This window comes from Rhinolophus sinicus, chromosome X (genome assembly GCF_036562045.2).
Source record: "Rhinolophus sinicus isolate RSC01 chromosome X, ASM3656204v1, whole genome shotgun sequence".
NCBI lineage: Eukaryota > Metazoa > Chordata > Mammalia > Chiroptera > Rhinolophidae > Rhinolophus > Rhinolophus sinicus.
In genome coordinates this window covers 77300706-77321887 of record NC_133768.1, presented here as the reverse complement: position 1 = coordinate 77321887, position 21182 = coordinate 77300706, and the positions used below count along the sequence as shown (strand labels likewise).

At 38.1% G+C, this 21182-nt stretch overlaps 1 protein-coding gene across 18 annotated transcripts in view; it reads right to left on the bottom strand.

Annotated features, from left to right (window-relative positions):
• PAK3 (p21 (RAC1) activated kinase 3) overlaps window positions 1-21182 on the bottom strand; it is a 415175-nt gene that overhangs the window by 168108 nt on the left and 225885 nt on the right. The window contains exon 1 of one of the 18 annotated variants that reach the window (XM_074324365.1): window positions 15768-15898. The exons of the other annotated variants lie outside the window; for them this stretch is intronic. The gene's annotated coding sequence lies outside the window, so the exon portion shown is untranslated. Of the gene's footprint in view, window positions 1-15767; window positions 15899-21182 lie in introns of those variants that run through there. 18 annotated transcript variants of the gene reach the window in all.

The following is a 21182-nucleotide window of genomic DNA, read 5'->3' as shown; positions in this document are numbered from 1 at the left end:
TAATGGGAGTTCTGGAAAATGGTGGCGTGAGGTGAGCCTCTGTAAAGCTTCCTGAATTTACAAAGAATCGAACAACAAAACTCCACAAAGGACTCCCTGCACAGCAGACAGGCAAGACGAAGAGGCCCACTACCGACTGAAATCACCTACAGGTGGGAGATTCGCGCGTGGAGGGAGGAGGAAAGGGAGAAGTGCGGAGATGGAGTTGTGTGGGCACAGGATACAGACCTAGCTCAGTGCTCCGAGCTCGCTGCTTCCCGGAACTACCGCAGCTGCGGGAGAGGGAAGAACTCGGACTGCTAGGGCTCCGCCAGGGCTCCACAGGGCTGAGGGGACAGCATATAACACGGCTGAACCCAACGCTCACGGCAGAGACCTCGGAGAAAAGACTGAGGGAAAAAGGCTGAAAACGGTGGTTTAAGCCCACACTGCCGAGCAGAGAACGGAGCCTTAGGCACTGAGACTAGCCGCCCCCTCCCTCCCCTCCCAGAGCTCGCCCCGCCCCCACCTGCCCGGTGCTAGAAGCGAAACAGTAGCAGTGTCAGATCAAAACAACAGAAAATTTGCTGTTTTGAGAACTGTGGACCGCAAACACAAATTCACAGCCCAACTAGTTCCAGCAAAGGGGAGAGAGCTGTGGAAGCAGGACCGGCTGTGGTGGTGGTTGCCGCCATTGCTCTGGGCCACCTCTCACAACTCACCCCGCTCCTGACCCCACCTATCTGGGCGGATCCCTGCAGGAGTAAACAGAACTGCTGAAACATACGGGCTCTGAATTAGGAGCTGGAAGAGCTTTGGAACATCAAAAGCTCTCCACATACCCACCGGGACACTGCGCCCTGTGACCTAGACGAACTATTAACAGAGGAGAAGCCCGTCTCCCAGGGAATCCCCCCATTGTGTGAGAAGTTGGAATAGTGCAGAGAAAACATAGCACTACTGTGTGGGAGAAGGAAAATAAGTTGCAGTTGGAGAAATAATAAAACATTCTACCAACAAGTACTGGAAAACAAAAGAAAGACCTCTTCCTATCAACCTGTTGCAGAAGTCACTCCTGTAGATGTCTAGGAAGAGAAATAGTAAACCAGTAATCGCCATGAATAACCAAGGCAACAAGATAGCTCAGAAAGAAAGTGAAAAATCTCCAGAGAAGGCACTTAAAGATACAGAAATATGTGACTTAAATGACAGAGAATTCAAGATTGCAGTTCTGAAAAAACTCAATGAGATACAAGAAAACACAGATAGGCAGTTAAATGAACTCAGAAACTCAATCAAAGAACAGCATGAGCATTTTACGAAAGAGATTGAAATCTTAAAAAGAACCAAATAGAATTTCTGGAGATTAAGAACTCAATAGAAGAAATTAAGAATGAAATAACCAGCTTAGGTAGTAGAGTTGACCAGATGGAGGAAAGAATCAGTGACATCGAAGATAGAAACCTGGAAATGACACAGATAGAAGAAGAAAGAGACTTGAGACTTAAAAGAAATGAAAGAACTTACAAGAACTTTCTGACTCCATCAGAAAGAGCAATATAAGAATAATGGGCATACCAGAAGGAGAAGAAAGAGAGAAGGAACAGAGAATATATTCAAACAAATTGTCGATGAGAACTTCCCAAATTTGTGGACAGAACTGGACCCTCGAATCCAAGAAGCAAATAGAACACCTAGTTACCTCAATCCCAACAGGCCTTCTCCAAGGCACATTGTATTGAAGCTGTCTAAAATCAACGACAAAGAAAGAATCCTCAAGGCAGCCAGGGAAAAGAAGACGGTAACTTACAAAGGAAAGCCCATTAGATTATCATCAGATTTTTCAGCAGAAACTCTACAAGCCAGGAGGGAGTGGAACCAAATATTCAAACTATTGAAAGAGAGAAATCATGAGCCAAGAATAATATATCCAGCAAAGATATCCTTTAGATATGAAGGAGGAATAAAGACCTTTCCAGACATACAGAAGCTGAGGGAATTTTCTAATACACGACCTGCACTACAAGAAATACTAAAGGAGGCTATTCGACCACCATCAACAGGGACAATTTGTGGCAACCAAAACTCAAAAAGAGGGAGAGTAAAGGCCTGAATCGGAATATGGGAATGGAGAAAGTAAGCATGCTGAAGAAAATGGAATACTCTAAATATCAAACTTTCTTTTACATAAACTTAAGGGTAACCACTCAAACAAAATCCAGAACTGAAATATATACTGAAATAAAAAGAAGAAACAGAGGGAAACATCATAGAATACCACCACACAGAAATAATAGACAACAACAAAAGGCAAAGAAACAATGGAGACACAGCCTTACCAGAAAACTAAAGATAGAATGACAGGAAATCCTCACATATCAATAATCACCCTAAATGTAAATGGACTGAACTCACCAATAAAAAGGCACAGAGTAGCAGATTGGATCAAAAACTAAACCCAACCATATGCTGTCTCCAAGAGACACATCTCAGCTACAAGGACAAGCATAGACTCAAAGTGAAAGGGTGGAAATTGACACTCCAAGCAAATGGTACCCAGAGAAAATCAGGTGTAGCCATAATGATATCAGATGAAACAGACTTCAAGGTGAAAAAGATAACAAGAGACAAAGATGGACATTTCATAATGGTGAAGGGACTGTACAACAAGAAGACATAACAGTCATCAATATTTATGCCCCCAATCAGGGAGCACCGAAATACACCAAGCAACTACTAACAGAACTAAAGGGAGAAATTGACCAAAACACAATTATACTAGGGGACTTAAATACATCATTGACAGCTATGGATAGATCATCCAAACAGAAAATAAATAACGAAATAGTAGCCCTAAATGACACATTAGATGAAATGGACATAATTGACATTTATAGAGCACTTCATCCTAAAACATCAGACTATACATTCTTTTCTAGTGTACATGGAACATTCTCAAGGATAGACCATATATTGGGACATAAAATCAGTCTCAACAAATTTAAGAAGATTGAAACCATACCATGCATATTCTCTGATCACAACGCTTTGAAATTGGATATCACCTGCAAAAAGAAAGCGGGAAAAAACACAAAGACATGGAAATTAAACAACATATTTTTAAAGAACGACTGGGTCAAAGAAGAAATTAGAGGAGAGATCAAAAGATACATAGAAACAAATGACAATGAAAATACATCCTACCAAAATTTTTGGGATGCAGCGAAAGCAGTTTTAAGAGGGAAATTTATCTCATTACAGGCCTATCTCAAGAAACAAGAAAACTCCCAAATAAATAACCTCATGTTACACCTTAAAGAACAAGAAAAGGAAGAACAAGTAAAACCCAAGGTCAGCAGAAGAAAGGAAGTAACAATAATTAGAGCAGAACTAAATGAAATAGAGAACAAAAAGAAAATAGAAAAAATTAATGTGACAAAGAGCTGGTTCTTTGAAAAGATTAACAAAATTGACAAACCCTTGGCTAGACTTACTAAGATAAAAAGAGAGAAGACACTGATTAACAAAATCAGAAACTTAAAAAGGGAAGTTATCACGACACCACAGAAATACAAAGGATCATCCAAGAATACTATGAAGGACTATATGCCACCAAATTCAACAACCTAGAAGAAATGGACAAGTTCTTAGAAACATATAGCCTTCCAAGGCTGAACCATGAAGAACTGGAAAATCTAAACAGACCGATCACCAGTAATGAAATTGAATCAGTCATCCAAAACCTTCCCAAAAGCAAAAGTCCGGGACCAGATGGCTTCACTAGTGAATTCTACCAAACCTTCAAAGAGGATCTAATACCAATCCTGCACAAACTCTTCCAAAAATTGAAGAAGAGACAGTACTCCCTAACTCATTTTATGAGGCCAACATTACCCTGATACCAAAACCTGGTAAGGACAGCCCGAAAAAAGAAAACTACAGACCAATATCTCTGATGAATACCGATGCAAAAATCCTAAATAAAATTCTAGCAAATCGAATACAACAATGCATTAAAAAGATTATTCATCACGACCAAGTGGGGTTCATCCCGGGGCACAAGGATGGTTCAACATACGAATCCATCAATGTGATACATCACATAAACAAAATAAAGGACAAAAATCATATGATTATATCAATTGATGCAGAAAAGCATTTGACAAGATACAACATCCATTTATGATTAAAACACTTAATAAAATGGGTATAGAAGGAAAATACCTTAACATAATAAAGGCCATATATGACAAGCCCTCTGCTAATCTCATAATTAATGGAAAAACTGAAGCCCTTTGCTCTACGTTCAGGAACATGACAGGGATGTCCCCTATCACCTCTGCTTTTCAACATAGTGTTAAAGTCCTTGCCAGAGCAATCAGGCAAGAGAAAGAAATAAAAGGCATCCAAATTGGGAATGAAGAAGTTAAATTATCACTCTTTGCAGATGACATGATGCTATATATAGAAAACCCTAAAGACTCCACCAAAAAGCTATTAGAAACAATCAATGAATACAGTAAAGTTGCTGGCTACAAAATCAATGTACAAAAGTCCATTGCCTTCCTATATACTAACAATGAAATCTCAGAAAAGAAATACAAAAACAATTCCTTTTGCAATTGCAACAAAAAGAATAAAATACCTAGGAATAAACTTAACCAAGGATGTGAAAGACCTATATGCTGAAAACTATAAGACTTTTTTGAAAGAAATTGAAGAAGACACAAAGAAATGGAAAGACATTCCGTGCTCATGGATTGGAAGAATCAACATAGTTAAAATGGCCATATTACCCAAAGCAATATACAGATTCAATGCAATCCCCATCAAAATCCCAATGGCATATTTTAAAGAAATAGAACGAAAAACCATCAGATTTGTTTGGAACCACAAAAGACCCCGAATAGCCAAAGCAATCTTAAGAAAAAAGAACAATAATGGAGGTATCACACTTCCTGACTTTGGCTTGTACTACAGGGCTACAATAATCAAAACAGCATGGTATTGGCAGAAAAACAGACACATAGACCAATGGAATAGAATTGAGAACCCAGAAATAAAACCACGTAAATATGGACAGATAATTTTTGACAAAGAAGCTAAAAACATACAGTGAGCAAAGACAGCCTCTTCAATAAATGGTGCTGGGAGAATTGGATAGCCACGTGCAAAAGAATGAAACTGGACTGCTATTTGTCACCATGTACCAAAGTTAATTCAAAATGGATCAAAGACTTAAGCATAAGACCTGACACAATAAACTGCATAGAAGAAAACATAGGTACTAAACTTATGGACCTTGGGTTCAAAGAGCATTTTATGAACTTGACTCCAAAGGCAATGGAAGTAAAAGCTAAAATAAACGAATGGGACTATATGAAACTTAAAAGCTTCTGCACAGCAAAAGAAACCATTGACAAAATAAAGAGGCCACCAACTGAATGGGAGAAGATTTTTGCAAACAGTGCCTCTGATAAGGGGCTAATATCCAGAATATACAAGGAACTCATGCAACTCAACAACAAAAAAACAAACAACCCAATTGAAAAATGGGCAGAGGACTTGAAGAGACATTTCTCCAAAGAGGACATACAAATGGCAAATAGACATATGAAAAAATGCTCAACATCACTAATCATCAGAGAAATGCAAATCAAAACCACAATGAGATATCACCTCACCCCAGTCAGAATGGCTATCATCAACAAGACAAATAGTAACAAATGTTGGAGAGGCTGTGGAGAAAAAGGAACCCTCATACACTGTTGGTGGGAATGCAGACTGGTGCAGCCGTTATGGAAGGCAGTGTGGAGGTTCCTCAAAAAATTACGAATAGAATTGCCATATGACCCAGCAATCCCTCTCCTGGGTATCTACCCAAAAATCTGAAAACATTTAGAGATAAAGACACGTGTGCTCCAATGTTCATTGCAGCTTTGTTTACGGTGTCCAAGACATGGAAACAACCAAAATGTCCTTCGATAGTTGAATGGATTAAGAAGTTGTGGTATATATACACAATGGAATACTATTCGGCGGTAAGAAAAGATGATATAGGAACATTTGTGACAACATGGATGGATCTTGAGAGTGTAATGCTGAGCGAAATAAGTCAGACAGAAAAAGCAGAGAACCATGTGATTTCACTGATATGTGGTATATAAACCAAAACAACAAAAGAACAAGACAAACAAATGAGAAACAGAAACTCATAGACACAGACAATAGTTTAGTGGTTGCCAGAGGGTAGGGGGGGTGGGGGTGGGGGTGGGAGATGAGGGTAAGGGGGATCAAATATATGGTGATGGAAGGAGAACTGACTCTGGGTGGTGAACACACAAAGGGATTTATAGATGATGTAATACAGAATTGTGCACCTGAAATCTATGTAATTTTACTAACAATTGTCACCCCAACAAATTTAATAAAATAAAATTAAAAACAAAAAAACAAAAAAGAAACACACGTGTGCTCCAATGTTCATTGCAGCTTTGTTTACGGTGGCCAAGACATGGGCATAACCAAATTGTCCTTCGATAGATCAGTGGATATAGAGGTTGTGGTATACACAATGGAATACTATTCGGCGGTAAACAAAGGTGACATAGGAACATTTGTGACAACATGGATGGATCTTGAGAGTATAATGCTTAGCGAAATAAGTCAGACAGAAAAAGCAGAGAACTATATGATTTTACTGATATGTGGTATATAAACCAAAAACACCAAAAGAACAAGACAATCAAATGAGAAACAGAAACGCATAGACACAGACAATAGTTTAGTGGTTACCAGAGGGTAAGCGGGATGGGGGGTGGGAGATGAGGGTAAGGGGGATCAAATATATGGTGATGGAAGGAGAACTGACTCTGGGTGGTGAACACATAATGGGATTTATAGATGATGTAATACAGAATCATACACTTGAAATCTATGTAATTTTATTAACAATTGTCACCCCAATAAATTTAATAAAATAAAATTTAAAAAATAAAAAATAAAAAAAATAAAATAAAATAAAATAAAATGAAAAACACACAAATATACTAGGAGACCTTAATACATCATTGACAGCTATGGATAGATCATCAAAAGATGAAATAAATAATGAAATAGAAGCCATAAATGACACATTGGATGAAATGGACATAATTGACATTTATAGAACACTTCATCCGAAAACATCAGACTATAAATTTTTTTCTAGTGCACATGGAACATTCTCAAGGATAGACCATATATTGAGACATAAATCTAGGCTAGGCAGATTTAAGAAAATTGACATCATACCAAGAATATTCTCTGATCACAAGGCTTTGAAATTGGATATCAACTCCAAAAAGAAAGCAGGAAAAATCACAAATACGTGGAGATTAAACAACATACTCTTAAATAGCGATTGGGTCAAAGAAGAAATTAGAGGAGTGATCAAAATTTACATAGAAACAAATAAGAATGAAAATGTGTCCTACCAAATTTTTTGTGATGCAGTGAAAGCACTTTTAAGAGGGAAATTTATATCATTACAGGCCTATCTCAAGAAACAAGAAAAATCCCAAATAAATAACCTCACCTGACACTTATAGAACTAGAAAAAAAAGAACAAATGAAACCCAAGGTCAACAGAAGAAAGGAAATAATAAAAATCAGAGCAGAACTAAATGAAATAGAGAACAAAAAGACAATAGAAAAAATTAATGTGACAAAGAGCTGGTTCTTTGAAAAGATTAACAAAATTGACAAACCCTTGGCTAGACTAAAAAAGATAAAAATAGAGAAGACACTAATTAACAAAATCAGAAACGAAAAAGGGGAAGTTATCACTGACACCGCAGAAATACAAAAGATCATCCAAGAATACTATGAAGGAATATATGCCACCAAATTTAATAATCTAGAAGAAATGGACACATTCTTAAAACATATAGCCTTCCTAGCCATGAATAACTGGAAAATCTAAACAGACTGATCACCAGTAAAGTAATTGAATCAGTCATCCAGAACCTTCCCAAAAGCAAAAGTCTGGGACTAGATGGCTTTACTAGTGAATTGTACCAAACCTTCAAAGAGGATTTAATAACTGTTCTACTCAAACTCTTCCAAAAATTTAAGAAGAGACAGTACTCCCCTACTCATTGTAATAGGCCAACATTACCCTGATACAAAAACCTGGTAAGGACAACACAAAGAAGAGAACTACAGACCAAATAAAGATACAAATCATATGATTGTATCATTAGATGCAGAAAAAGCATTTGACAAGATAGGACATCCATTTATCATTAAAATACTTAATAAAATGAGAATAGAAGGAAAGTACTTAAATATAATAAAGGCTATATATGACAAACCCTCAGCTTATATCATACTTAATGGTGTAAAATTGAAAGATTTTTCCTGTGAAGTCAGGAACAAGACAGGGATGCCCCCATTCACCAGTGTTATTCTAAATAGTATTGGAAGTCCTAGCTAGAGTAATCAGGCAAGAGAAAGAAATAAAAGGCATCCAAATTGGGAATGAAGAAGTTGTCACTTTTTGCAGATAACATGAGTCTTTCTACAGAAAACCCTAAAGACTCCACCATAAAACTATTAGAAATAATAAGGAAATACAGTAAAATTGCAGGATACAAAATTAATGTACTAAAGTCCATTGCATTCATATATACTAAAAATGAAATTTCAGAAAAAGAAATGAAAAGAAATTCCTTTGCAATTGTAAAAAAAAAGAGTAAAATACTTAGGAATAAACTTAACAAAGAATGAGAAGGACCCATACACTGAAAGCTATAAAACATTATTGAAAGAAATTGAAGAAGACACAAAGAAATGGAAAGATATTCCGTGCTCATGGATTGGAAGAATCAACATAGTTAAAATGGCCATAATACCCAAAGCAATATACAGATTTAACAATCTCCATCAAAATCCCAATGGCATTTTATCAAGAAATATAACAAATAAATAATCAGATTTGTATAAAATCACGAAGACCCCACATAGCCAAAGCAACCCTAAGAACAAGACTGGGATAGCACACTTCCTTTCTTCAAGTTGTATTACAAAGTGACATTAATCAAAACAGCATGGTATTGGCAGGAAAACAGTCACAAGATTAATGGAATAGAATTAAAAACCCAGAAATAAACTCACATATATATGGGCAGATAATTTTTGACAAAGGAGCTAAAGACGTACAATGCAGAAAAGACAGCCTCCTCAATAAATGGTGCTGGGAAAATTGGAAAGCCATGTGCAAAATAATGAAACTAGACTGCTATCTGTCACCGTGTATGAAAATTAACTCAAAATGGATCAAAGACCTAAATATAAGACCTGAAACAACAAATTGCATAGAAGAAAGCATAGGTACTAAACTTATGAACCTTGGGTTCAAAGAGGATTTTATGAATTTGATCTCAAAGACAAAGAGAGTAAAAGCAAAAATAAATGAATAAGAATATGAGGTATGACAATCAAGTCCGCGAACTTGTTGCAATTATATCGCTAACCATTTTTTTTTTTTTTTTCATATCACAGGGATTATTCGTTATGATTTTGTACCAACTGGGCAAACAGTTAGTCAACTTTATACTATTTGGAAGTGCTGAAAAGGTATGTGTAAAAGTTTGACGACCTGAACTTTTCACCAACAATTTATGGCTCTTGCATCACGACAATGCACCAGCTCACACGGCACTGTCTGTGAGGGAGTTTTTAACCAGTAAACAAATAACTGTATTGGAACACCTTCCTTACTCACCTGATCCATCCCCCAATGACTTCTTTCTTTACCCGAAGATAAAGGAAATATTCAAAGGAAGACATTTTGATGACATTCAGGACATCAAGGGTAATACGATGACAGCTCTGATGACCACTCCAGAAAAAGAGTTCCAGAATTGCTTTGAAGGGTGGACTAGTCACTGTCGTCAGTGCATAGCTTCCCAAGGGGAGTACTTTGAATGTGACCATAGTGATATTCAGCAATGAGTTATGTAGCACTTTTCTAGGATGAGTTCGTGAACTTACTTGTCTGCTTTGTAAATCCATCTTCTTCCTTTCATCCATTATCTTAGACCACAGCACTAGCATTTCTCATCTGGTCTTACTGCCTCCAGTATTTCCCCTTGCAATTCATTACACTGTGGCTAGAGTAATATTTTTATATATAATAATCTGACTGCATTCCTGCCTTTTTCTAAGGTCCTTAAATGGCTTTTCATTACCCATATGTTAAAAGTTTATGCTCCTTAGCATGCTATCCCAGGGCCTGCATGATCTGCCTCCATCTTTCCTCTCCATCGTCTATTCTTGTCATGGCCCCCCTGTCCCATACCCATTTCATGCTTCCTAAACTGCTGGATTTTCTCTATTTTTAAAATTTATTTTTCAATTATGGTTGACATACAATATTATATTAGTTTCAGGTATACATCATAGTGGTTAGACATTTATATACCATACATAGTGACCACTCAAATAAGTCTAGAACCCATCTGACATCATACATAGTTATTACAAAACTATTGACTATATTCCCTATACTGCACTTTATACAGCCTTGTGACTATTTTTATAACAGGCAATTTGTATTTCTTAATCCCTTTCACGATTTTCATCCATTCCCTGCTCTTTTACTGCCAAGCTTTTATACATGCTAGCTAGGTTAAAGCCTGGGAAGTCTTACTTTTTATTGTTCCCCCTCTGCTTTGTGCGGATAACTCCTATTAGTCCTTATTCTTGAAGACTCACTCTTGGGCTTCCTCTCCTTTAGCAAGTCTTTCCTGTCTTCCCTCTGCAGACAAAGTTAAAGGTCTTTTTATGCATGCTACCTCGTGTATAATCTGAGCTTGACACTTATCAAAAGTGGATTGTTATTTCTTCTTTACATACATGTCTTTCTAGCTAAAATTTGAGATATGTGACAGCAGAGACTGTATCTTATACATTGTCACATTCCCTAGCACCTGCCTTATGTCTGCACAGTTAATAACTATAATTTATGGAACATTCACCATGTGCAAAGTGCTTCTAAGTTTATCTCATTTAATCACAATATTATAAGATAGGCTTTATTATTGTTGTTTTATGGATGAGGACAGTGAGATTCAGTGAGGTTAAACCACATACCCAGGTTATACAGCTGGCAGATATGAGAGTCAGCATTTGAACTGAGGTCCCAACTGTGGCTATGAAACCTAAGCTCTTAATAGCTACACTATTTATTACTAAGTATAATTTAAAAATAACTTCAACATATTTGAGCCCTAGTTTTCAGTAAATGTTTAGTGATTGAATGGAGTGTAGATGAGACCTTTTTTTAAGAACACTACAATGTCTCTATCTCCCCCAGAAAATTCTGTGAGCATTGGTCTTTTATATTAAGATTCAGCCTAACCTAAATTTTGGAATAAGACTCAGCCTGATCAGCTCTGGGTTGATGAATGCTAGTTTCTAAACATATCACCCATATCTTACAGGCACTTAGAACAAAGTCCGCAAATTGCTGACTAGACCACAAACTGCAAAGAACGTTTGGCCTTGGGACCCTCTAGATGTACATAAGTTCTGGTTGTATCTCCAAGGGCCAGCTAATCTACCCTGTCTCTCATCCTGACACCTTTCTGCAACCCACTACCTTTAAAAGAAAAGTCTCTCTAGTCATCTGCCATCTCCTATACGCCCCACCCCAATGTTCTGCACTTCCTCCAGTGGCTAGAACTTGTTCGATTACAAATTCCCCTACACCTTCAAGCTCTTCATTAAATGCCCCTTTTCACTTTCTACCTTAGGTTCTCAAACTTCACTGTGCATAACTCTCATTTCAGAAACTTAAAAGAGAGAGAGAGAGAGAGAGAGAGAGAGAGAGATCAGAGCTCCACCCACAGATATTCAGATTCAGGTAGTACGGGGTGGCCCAAAGCACATTTCATTTTAAAAATTCATAAACAAGTCAGACAGAAAAAGCAGAGAACCATGTGATTTCACTGATTTGTGGTATATAAACCAAAAACAACAAAAGAACAAGACAAACAAATGAGAAACAGAAACTCATAGACACAGACAATAGTTGAGTGGTTGCCAGAGGGTAAGGGGGGCGGGGGTTGGGAGGTGGGAGATGAGGATAAGGGGGATCGAATATATGGTGATGGAAGGAGAAATGACTCTGGGTGATGAACACACAATGGGATTTATAGATGATGTAATACAGAATTGTACACCTGAAATCTATGTAATTTTACTAACAATTGTCACCCCAATAAATTTAATAAAATTAAATTTAAAAAAAATTCATCAGGTATTTCCATTAAGCAGCTTGGGTTAAGGAAAAACAACTGTAAATCTTCCTGTCCAATGAGGGTACCATTTCTTCAGATAATCCTGACGAACACTGCTCATTCTTCCCCATCCCAAGTCTTTAGGCCTGGGGGAATGGGGAAGGGCAGTGGTTTCCCCTTTTTATTCCAAATTGTTTTATTTGAGGTCAGTACTACTGCACTTGCCTGCAAAACCCACTCCCTTTGCGGTTATTGCAATTTAGTTCTCCTGGCCAATCCCTCACATCCACTGAGGACTTTGGTTCCCAGTATTCCTTCCTACACTCAATGCTGCCATCACTCTGAAATGTAAAATATAAATGGAATCCTTTCACATCCTTTCAACTCCTTGACTTCTTCAACTCTAATGAACTTAACTTCCCTTCCACTTCTGCAATCCATTCTCATCACTACCTTTTAAACCAGTGGTTCTCAATCAGAACTGCACATCAGAATGTCTTGCACAGTTCTATAAAATACCAATGTCCAGGGTCCACCCAGAACCTACTATGTCAGGATTTCTGGGTGTGGGATCTGGGTAAATGAGTTTTTTAGCTCCACGGATGATGTGCAGACAGAGTGGAGAATCACAGCTACCCCAGGCTCTTTCGTTATCCAGAATGACCCTTTATCTGAAATATTCAACCCTGTTATCTCATTCATTCTCTGAGCCCAGCCTCCCATCCTGCTAGTGTTACCATTCTTTCAAGCCCTACTCCTACCATGTTTCCCTGAAAATAAGACCTAGCAGGACCATCAGCTCTAATGCGTCTTTTGGAGTAAAAATTAATGTAAGACCCGGTAGCATATCATATCATATCATATCATATCATATCATACCATATCATATCATATATCATGTTAAAGACCTGGTCCTATATTTTATTAAAATAAGAATGGTTCTTATATTAATTTTTGCTCCAAAAGACGCATTAGAGCTGATAGTTCGGTTAGGTCTTATTTTGGGGGAAACACAGTATTTCACCTGTTCTTTGGTCTCATGAAATCCTCCAATTCCTGGATCCCACCATTTTTAGCCAGTTTCTCAGCTTCTCCCTGGCCCAGACTCTGACCCATCATTTAAATTGCTCTTAAGCCAGTTTCCTGGAAACTCTCACCCTTTGACCTTCTCTTGCAATTGTCCTGCAAAACTCTATCCAGACAGAATCCAACCATGAAATCTTCACTTCTATACTGAGGCTACTGAGAGTTGTTAGGGAAAAATCATATAGTCCTGCAGATTGGTGCTCACAGACCCTAGTTGGGTCACCAGTGGTGTTTGACAATGTTTTTCTTGCCCATTGCCAACTTTCTTTCCCATTCTTTACTGAATATTCCAGAATTTTACCAGTTCACTCAAATTTCTGCTTCATCCTCTCCTTCCTTACTTTCGGCATATGAAATTCCTTCTACTTCAATGAGAAAAATGGAGGCCATCAGTTTAGAACTCTTTTGACTTCACTTCCTCTTCCACTCCTATGCATGTATCTCTATCAATAATATCTTCTCCACACACATATCACTGGAAGAAGTGTCCCCTCCTTGCCTAAGGCTTATCCCTCCACTGGTGCCCTAGATCTTAGTCCTTCTAATTTCTCCAGGGGTCTCACTTCATCAGTTATCTTCTTATATCTTCAATCTCTCCCTCTCTACTGACACTTCCTATTTAGCTTAAAAGACATGCTGAGATCTCTTTTGTCCTTAAAATTAAAACCTTTTTCTGCCTTGTATCTTTCTCTAGCTGCTATAGTCTCTCAGCCTTTCCTTCTTTAGCTTAAACTTCTTGAAAAGGCAATCTAGACTTCCTTAGCCCTCACTCCTTGAACCACTGCAATGAGTCCTAGATCACAAATTAACTTCCTCCTTGAAAATGGCCATTCTTTGGTCCTTACCATGGTTGATCTCTCCGTCAAAAACTGACATTGCCAACCATAAACTTCATGGAACTAACTCCTCCCTGTCTTCTTTCATGCAACACTTTTCTAGAGTCTATTCCTACATTTCTGGGTCTTTGATTGATTCTTTAAATAGTATTTCCCAAGAGCTGTCCTAGGTCCTCATCTCCTCTTATCATCACACCTCTCCCTTAGGTTACCTCATCTACTTGTATGGTTTGAATTACCATCTATACTAGTGACTTCCCATATGTGTTTCCAACCCTAACCTCTCTGCTATACCTTGACCCCATGGAGTTAACTGCCTACTGAACACCTCTATTTGGATGCTTCATAGGCCCCTCACTCTAAATATTTTCACAAGTAAATTAATTCTCCACTGCATTTCCCCACCTAAAATAAGAAGCTACAACTCCTCCTGTGTCCCCTACCTCATCCATCTCCAGCTTCTGCTCCCACCATCTTATTAGTTGCTTATTTCTATTACTTCTTCTTCATAAATATTTGACTGTATTGTCCTATACTATTCATATTGATATAGGCCCTTAAGCCAGGCCACTGTTATTTCTCACCTGCATGACTCCAACAGCCTGACTTGTCTCCTTCCATCCATCTCCCTCAAATCCATCCTTCTCCTGTGGCTAGAGTGATACTGTGGCACACAAGTCTGATATCATTCCCCCGCTTCAATGTTTCCCCATTGGCTTCAGAATCACAGCCCTTAGTGTGGCATAAATAAGTTCTCCAGGATCCAGTCCCCAACTACTTCCACAGCTCCATCTCACACCCCTTTCCCACTCTCACTCTACGCACTAGCTATTCTGAACTACTTGTAGTTGTATTCATAGAACGTTAGCTAATAGTGTGTCATACCTATTGCCTTTATTATGTTGCTCCTTCTATCTGAAATGTCACCCATCTATTATGTGCCTAGCTCAGTTCAGTGGTCATCTCCTCCAGGAATCCTTCCCTAACTGCCCCTCTCCTCAGTCTTGAATAGATGCCCCTCCTGTGTGCTCACTTCTATATTATACTTACCACACTAAATTCTAAACTTGTCTGTATCCCTCATTATGCCATCCATTTCTTAAAGGCAGGAACTGGGACTTATTCACCTGTGTACCCCAACATCTATTTAGCAAAGTATCTGATTCAATAAATATTTAACTAATAAACAAATAAACAAATGAATGGATGAATGACCTTCAGTATATGAAATGAGACCCAATATATGGAGACAGGTCATGTCCATTTGCCATTATGTGTTCATAGATGAGAAGACAATGATCAAGGTTCCCCAAGAAAGCTAGGGGTAGGGGGATATGTTTTAGAGTAGTTGTTATAGTTGAAGTTTATGGTGATGGCATTGTTGCTGTTTTTCCCCAACAGTGGGGATGACTGTACTCATTCAGGCATACCTCTTCTCAGGTGTCACCTTGGGGTCAAAACCATATATTGGCAACACAGATGCACAGGGTTCAAGGCATAGCAAAACGACCAATTCTCCCCCAGATAAAATACCTGGATGGTGCTATGCTTGCCTTCTGAAAGCATTTTAGAAAACTGTCACCTGAGTCTTCCTTGTTGTAGGAGTTCCACTTGTCATCTTCCCCTAAAATTCCTGGAAGTTTTGTTGAGCCTTCTCATTGGATGCCATATGGTCATGTCCAGAATGATTTTTAGAACACTTTCTAGCTCCTTGAAGACAGAGCATGCAGGAAATAAAAGGAATGACAGAGGACAAAGAGAAATGCTGTCCTACGTAAATTTAGCCTGAAAGCACAGAATAATCATTTTTGAAAAAGCAATGAAAGCATGCAAAGTTACTATATATGGCATAATAAAAAAGTGACATTTCAAGCCACAATTATACAGAAAGCTAAAAAAATATTATATAAGACATTTTTAAAAAGAAGTAATTTTTCCAAAGATAAAAGCACATAGGCTGGCTAGTTCTAAGCAGCAAGCATTTCACAACCTTGGCTCTAACAAACATTCCCCTCCTGCTATTGTTCCGACTTCTTTTCCTTTGAATCAGTCAGTGGGTCAGTTAACAAGTATATATAGAATTGAGGAGCAGAGCAATGACAGATTATGCTGGGTAACTCATTAGGAACTTAATATTCTAAACTTGCGATCTCATTGGGGAAATAAGCTGAGTACACAAGAAATAGCAATTGACACTATCGGATCAAACAAAATTAGGTGCTAATTTCAAAGAATAGAGTATAAGTGCTGTAGCATGTCAAAAGAAAAGATCATAGAAATCTGTGGTGCCCAGTGAAGGCTTAATGGCAGAGGTAAGACTAAAGAGATGGGTCTTAAAGAACAGATAGGCAGTAAAGGTTAAGGTGTCTAAAGTAGGAAAAATAGGAGAAGCAAAACTTGGAAGTAGAAATTTGTAGAGCATATTGATGAGGAAGTGAGAAGACGGAGGGGTGAATAGATGGGATATGGCCTTAGAAATCAGGAAGGGATATGCATTTGGATAATAATAAAGAATGTACGGGAAACTTTTTTGTGCATATGGATATGATAGAAAAGATGTTTTCTGGAAGACAAGCAAGGGAGCTATGTGCTGCTAGGTATACATGGTGGGGGCAGGCTTCAAAATGGTTGCTATTTCACACAGGCTGAGGAGGAAAATGAATGGTGGAGGTGGAATGGGGAAGACCTATCTAACACTACATCTGTCATCTCTAAGATCACCTATTGGACATTTCTTATAAAGTGTGTGTGTGTGTGTGTGTGTGTGTGTGTGTGTGTGATTTATGCAACTAGATTGAAAATTACCTGAGGACAGGGAATCCTGTCTTACATGTACTATCACAGATAACACTCAGCACAGAGCTGGGCACATAAAAAGCAGGCACAAATCTTTTGTGTGAACTATAAAACGTGCTCCAAGTAAGCCTACATTAACATCCAATTCTGTTATATCTGATTTTTAAATTGAAAGAGCTAATAAACTAGATCTGTGCTCAAATTTAGCATGCAGCTCAGATTTATGAACTGGCCGGTTGCCCATATGTTGCTAACCAGTGATCTTCCATGAAGTCCTTTGAGATAAAGGAGGTCTAATAAAGTATTTCGTTAGGAGGCTTGTACTGGAATTGCTGAGGTTGGAACTTTCCTGGGAGGCACACTTGTTCCACCACCCCTAGCTTGACACTAGAAGCCCTTCCCCTTCTCTCCCCTACTTTGTCCCACTCCCCCTGCCCAGGTACAATTTGTACTGTGCCATGTGTTCCTGGAGCCAAACAACCTGTGCAGATATAGTGGCCATTTCAGGCAGGGGCAGTGAGGATGGCTGGATTGGAGATCCATTATATGAAAATGCCTTTTGTACCTCAATATTCCTAGGCTTTGTTCTGGGAAAGCCATGTTAGAAGGATACAGAAAGATTTTTAAAGGGCTATCCATCTCCTATGGGTGGCAACCTTCACTTTTCCTAATAGATGATCCTTAGTGACTTGGTCACACTTTAGCTGGGTGACAGGTACTTTCAGTGGTTAATTTCTTTAATTAACTTGGAGGCTGCTAGTCAATGCCTCACAGGAATCTTTTCATAAAATGCTGCCTTGGTGGTTTTTAAGAATTAAAATGCCTTAATGTCTACTTAACTACCAGAAAAGTTAATTAAGTACTGGAGCTGTTCTGCTCCATCCTCTGACTTATGGGGTCACAGAGTACACTGTGCCATAACTCCCCAGAGGGAAGCTTTCTGAAGTCTTATACTTGAGTAAGAATAAGTATCTGAGAACAGTTACAAATATTCTGTTTGGGGGCATATTATGAGAAGGGACCCACAGGAATTTATCACCTCTTGGACTCATGAAATGTACATTTCCCCTGACATGGGGAGAAATTCTCTAGTTTTCCTCTATTTTTTTGGTAGAAAAAAAATGCTAGTTTGTGGGCCTTCAAATTTATTTTTCCCAATGAAAATACTGCAAGATATTTACAATGGAAATATCTTGTGATAATTACAATGGAAAGGTAGGCATAAACATAGAGTTTATTCTTGGCTCTAAGTATTTAAAGAAATTGACAGTGCAAGGTGGGTAAAATATTTTAAAAGAGTTTCTACATAACAGATATATTCCTGGCTTAAATCTAGCATCTTGAGTAAAATATATACTAATTCTGAGCAGAAAAGGAAATAGGTGTTTATTAAACGAGGGGAAAATGATCCAAATCTTTAAATAAATACTGGATTACAAATGAACCTACAGGGAAGGATGAGAGGTGACTCTCATGTTCTATTTTAATACAATTATTTAATATTTTAACTGTAAAAGCATCAGATATTTTTCTAATAGAAAAAAACTTTGAAGACCAAGAAAATAACACAGGAATCAGGAAAATAATCAACAATTTTCTGTTTTACAAAGGCTGTTACTTTCTGCTAGCAAGTTAGGCCCTCGGGAGTAGTAACTAGTAAAGATAAAGGTATGATTACCATTGTAATTGCTGACTGAGAAAGTGGGTTAGGTTCACCTAAATTCATCTGCTTCAGTAAAAATTCCATTTTTTACATATTCCATTGGCTATAACCTATTTTCAAAACAAGTTAGGTAACTCTCATTTCATGGCAAGCAGTACAGTGTTCAACCACTACTGGACTAGGAGTCAGGGGGTCTAATTCTAGGTCTGCCTTGCTTTAATTAGTAGTGGAACAACTTTGTGGAAGTCAGTTAACCTCTCTAAATGTCTGCCTTCCTTTGTAAAATTGGGATAATCCTTGCCTCCATCATAGGAGGTTTGAAGGAGGTAATCAATATGAAAGCACTTTGAACAATGGAATATCCCTATAACTGCTATCCAAAATACATCATCTCATTAGCAATATACTTAGTAATAGGGTGACTATGTTTGCTGGACAACTAAGTAATCTGCCACTTTTTAAACCTAGCATTTCCATCTTATGAGTGAAGTCCTTAGAAATATAACTACCAAAAAAAGATTAAACTGGCCTGTTCTTACTGTATCTTTCATTATATTAGCAACACCCAGAAGTATATAGTTGGGAAGGCCCATTCTCCTGCCTTCAGGTAGAATCTGCTAAAGCCATGAGACCCAATAGGAAATTTCACCCTTGGTAATTCATAGTATCCAATAAGCATATATTTATGTCTAGTTCTATTCTCTGTGGTGAAATAAGCCCATTTCCTCTGCCAGGTCTTCAGTGGCTATGGGAAACAGTATATGCCCTCCATAATGTATAGAAAAATACTCAAAGTGGTACCCGATTCTGCAAGAGCTGCTACAAGCCCAATACATAGGTTGGATGTTCCATGACGAGGATAGGGGAAAGGAAATGATGGTCCCATGTGATCCCTTCTAGTGACCCCCACTCACCCGTGCAGACAGCCATCACCTCAGTGGTATCATCTTCAAAAACATTCAGCAACAGTGATCATTCTGGCAAATCATTAGGAAGTTGACTCTTATGCCCATATCCTTCCAGGAAACACACACTGATTCCATACTCATTTATACCCAATTCACACGTGCAACAATTTCAATGGAAAATATTTGAAAACAAAAGGCAAATATGAGGCAATGTCCTAAACCATACACATCTGATTATGTGGATGACTATACAGGACACAAGTTTGAAAGAAAAACAAGTGGGGGGCCTCATTTGCTTTAAGGAGAAAAGTAATTTCATATCCCTTAGCTAGCATCTTCTCCATTCACTTCTTCATTTTAGTGTTTAATACAACTGTCTTCTGTCTTCCCCTCTTCTCATCCATCCCCTGTATCTTCTCCACCTCTTAATCTCCCTCTCAAACATTACTTCTTCTCTTAATTTATTTCTCCCTATTACTTCTTTCCTTTAGTATATACATCTCCCAATCCTGCTTTCCATACTTCTCTTGAGTTTGACTGTCGCTGGTTTTAATGGACTACCAAAATTCTGCCCAATTTCCCTATTTATTGGCCTTGAAGTGGAAGCACAGGCCCTAGTAGATAGAATGCATCATTATCCCACCATCTTCCCATTTCAGCTACAGGGGACTTCTAGGAATAAAGGAGTAGTAGTACAGAAGTCTCTTCTGCTGGGACACAGCACTGACCCTGGAGGACAAGGGAAATGCCATGCCCCTCAGGCTTTCCAAAGGAGGGGATGCAATGATCTCCAAATAGTACTCTTTGCTGAGCTGTATGGGTTACATTTGGAGAACCAAGAGGAATGCAAGTATTATTCAGCATTTAGCAGTCTCTAACACCTTGCATTCTGATAACAGAACCCACAGTTATTTGACACTCCCATTCTTTGTTGGTGCAATAAAAACCTTGAGCTACTGCAAGATCCCAAAGGGTCTTCAACATCACTGAAGAAAGACTGTTCAGTCTAGTTATCACACTAAGTATTTTTATTGTGTATTGATTAGATGAGAATTAGTAATGTGCTTTGACCAAAACATTTGATTAACAAGACCATAAAGGATAACTGAGAGTCTTCTTTAATATAATTGTTGCACAGTAATGCTTCCTGCTGTGTAGCATATATAAAAGACAACATACTCTAGGGATTAGTACAACAACATATATGCAATACAATAACAAACTATATGACACTTTAAGAACTTTTTCACATATATGAGCACACTCATCTAGAGGCTCAAGTTTCTAAAGTAAGCAATATGCAAACCTGTAAAGTACACACACTAAATGAGAGTCTAGACCACAAAACACCCAAATCAAATGTTAACACATCTCTATTGTTGAGAATATTTTCTTGCCATCATTAAAAATCAAATTAAAAAGTTGTCTTCCTTTCCTTCTGAGTGCTGATAAAAAAAAGTCTCCTTTTCTGAAATTGAGATAAGTTTCAAAGCACAGTGCCATCTTCTTAAGGAAACATGACAGCCACTGCTGGGTTTTGGATGCTAGGAATGTAGTTTTCCATATAGTCCCTTTGTTCTGCCCTAAAGTAGTGTGATAGAGTGGAAAAAGCATAGGGTTTGGAGACTTC